Genomic DNA, 3,287 nt, shown 5'->3' on the forward strand with positions numbered 1-3,287 from the left:
TTGAGTCCAACTCCTCAGAATCTAAGAGCAGTGCTTTACCTACTAATACATCCTCCCTCACCATGCACGGCAACAGATCACTATCCTTTAAGGTGAGATTTTTAGGGTTGGTTGACATTTATTAGCACACAAAAAACAAACAAACCCAGAAATATGAGCTTTTCCACAAAACCAAAATTTTACATAGGAAAATCTTACTTATTTATTGATTGGTTGATTTATTAATGGAATGTTTAATTTCTTGCTTTTTCAGAGGTGGCTAAAATAAAAGACATTGTCATTCCCCCCAGGCACACATGATTTTCTCACATATTTCCTGCCCCCCCCCCTCACTCCACATCTCTTTTTTTCCTTTGGAGAAAGTGAGGTAAAGTAAAAAAAAAGAGAAAAAAGTGGGTAGGGGGAGAATGAAGGTAGCATGACCACTCCTATACAGAACTGGACTGGAATTCAGAAAAATCTATGTTTTATTCCTGGCTCTCCCCTCCCTGCCTTGTGCTTCTGGTATCCTATCTGTAAAACAGGGATAATGATAGTAACGTGCTTTGAGATCTATGGATGGAAAGCATTACACAAAGCAAGCTGTTATTAAAATTTAAAAATATTTTTTGTTTTCCAAAAAAGAAATTAAAAGGTAAATTTCTGTTAGAATTTAATCTTTAATGTTTAAAATAGAAAAGAAAACTTGGATTAGAATACCAGTGAAATACAAACTTTCATTTTCTTTGCTTCAGAAATGTAACCATGATTGCTTGTTCTTGTTTTTTTCAAGTCAAATATTTAATTGAACTTTTTTGTTGGGAAAAAGTGAGTTTTTCAACCACCTCTAACGATTTTCAAAAATGTTAGTGGGAGTTCAGCATCCATAATTCCATGGCAGCTTTGAATATTTCACTCTAGATGCACACTTGGAAACATTTATGTCTTCGCCGTTTTCAAATCTGGTGCTTAAAGTTCGGCACCAGAATCCATGAGCACCATAATTCAGTGACTTAATTTTTCAGAGATGTTGAGTACATGCTATTCCTGCTCAAATCAATCAGGCATAATTCTTTCTCTTCATGGAGCAACTAGAAGGGGTAAAAGAACAACATTGTATTAAGGTGGGTTCAGATGTTCAGTACATCTGATATCAAGGCAAAGAATTGGGCTTCGGAATCCCCTGAATCGGTGATTCTCAATTTTCCATTGCAATTCCCCTTCCATCTTGTGAGGATCTAGCTGGCATCTCCCTCCTATTTAGCATCTGTGACTCCCATGATCAGAACCCCTGGACTCTGAGAATCTCCACCTAAGTGCACTCCCTACAAATCCACATTCTTCCCAAACCAGAACCTCTAGACCCCATCACTAATCTATGGACGCTGGGAGGTGTGCACCATCAAGGATGCAGGAAGATGAATGGAGACAGTGGTTAGTATGGGGCTTGTTTCACAATGTAGACTGCTCCTGTTCGTTGGTGGAGATCCTAGTGTCTATTAAAGCAGGATTACTCAATATTGGGGCTGAGGACAGAGATATAGAATTTAGTAAACAAAGGAAAACCGAAGCAAATGTGTTTTTTAAGGTGGAGTTAATGTTAATTTAATATCAATAATGTACTGGGGTTACATCATAATTATTATCATCACTGTTCTCTCTGCAGGCATATTTTGAGGTTAAAAAATGGAGAAGAGGAACCTCACCTACCCCAGTGACAGATTTTTTCCTCTTGGGCCTCACCGAGAATCCTAAGCTGCAGTGATTCCTCTCTGTGGTTTTCCTCATCGTCTATGTGAACACCTGGCTGGGAAACTTCACCATCATCACCACCGTGATCACTGACCACCAGCTCCACACCCCCATGTACTTCCTGCTGGCTAATTTGGCTTTCCTGGATGTCAGTGACTCATCAGTAAATGCTCCAAAATTGCTGTCAGGTCTCTTCTCCCAGCGTAAAACCATCTCATTCAATTATTGTATTTTCCAGATGTTCTTCTTCCATTTCATCACTGGTGCAATGCCATTTTGTCTTGTGGGATGGCAGTCGATCGGTACGTGGCCAAATATAAACCACTGCAGTTCTTGACTATCATGAACTGGGGTATGTGCATGGGGATAGTGGCACTGGCATGGCTGGGTGGATTGATTCACTCTGCCCTTCAGATTGGACTCTCCTGTGGTTACCGTTCTGTGGGCCAAATGTCCTGGACAATTTCTACTGTGATGTTCCACAGATCATCAAACTGGCCTGTAGTGACACCCACTTGGTCGAACTGCAGATAGTCTTCAATGGTGGAGTAATCATCATATCATTCATTGTTCTGCTTATTTCCTATGCTGTGATCTTAGTCAAAATCAGCACACACAACACAGAAGGGAAACACAAGGCTCTGTCCACCTGTGGAATGCTGTGGTGTGTTTATTATTTATACCCAGCATCTTCATCTATGCTCGGCCCTTCAAGAAGTTCACCTTGGACAAGGTGGCCTCAGTCATTTAACACTGTAATCACCCTGATGCTGAACCCGATGACCTACACACCGAGAAACGCCGAGATGAAGAAGACCATTGGGAGACTGATGAGCAGAATGCTTTGCTTAGGGAGAGAAATAAAGACGTAATTTATCTTTCAATGTCTATTTGTGTAAAAAAGCTGATTTCAGAGGGCAGATATAAGTGGAATGTGAAATGTGTGTGTGATCAAAAGAAATCAAATATCGCATACTCATGAGAATCTGTGCTCACTAATGCATTATAGTCTGAGGGCCAGAACCTCTATATAAGTAAAAAAAAAAAGCAGTTGGTGTAAATCAGACGTAGCTCCATGCAGGTAAATGGGCCAGATCCCCATTTGGAGGAAATGGGGGCATCTCACTAAATGGCTTTCACTATCTGGGGCTTTGACACTGAGAATTGCTGGTCAAAATTATTCTAAGAATGATTCCAACTAATGAGGCATCCATGAAAATCAATATCTTCTTCGAAAAAAAAAGATCTGTTCAGTAAATTGTGTATCATAACTAATGTACTGACTGTGGTGAGGAAATTACTATAGAATATTCCAATAGGTGAGTAGGAACAATCTTTTGCTTTATAGCTTATTTTTCTTTCCCTTATACATATACACCACTTATCTGCATTTATCACGTGACTTTCTGTCAAAGTGGTTTAAGAATAATCAGATCTTACTTTCACAAGGAATTGGTTTTAATATTCTTACATGATATCTCTATTTCTATCTCTAACTTCACAGGTTACAAAAAACAAAAACAAAGAGAACTTGTGTTTGCTTGTCTTTTCTGCTA

General features: G+C 39.3%; 1 pseudogene; it reads left to right on the forward strand.

Annotated features, from left to right (window-relative positions):
- Window positions 1-1,645: 1,645 nt before the first annotated feature.
- LOC112116172 lies at window positions 1,646-2,603 on the forward strand (annotated as a pseudogene).
- Window positions 2,604-3,287: the final 684 nt, after the last annotated feature.

This window comes from Terrapene carolina, unplaced genomic scaffold (genome assembly GCF_002925995.2).
Source record: "Terrapene carolina triunguis isolate 2854851 unplaced genomic scaffold, T_m_triunguis-2.0 Scaffold34252, whole genome shotgun sequence".
Lineage (NCBI taxonomy): Eukaryota > Metazoa > Chordata > Testudines > Emydidae > Terrapene > Terrapene triunguis.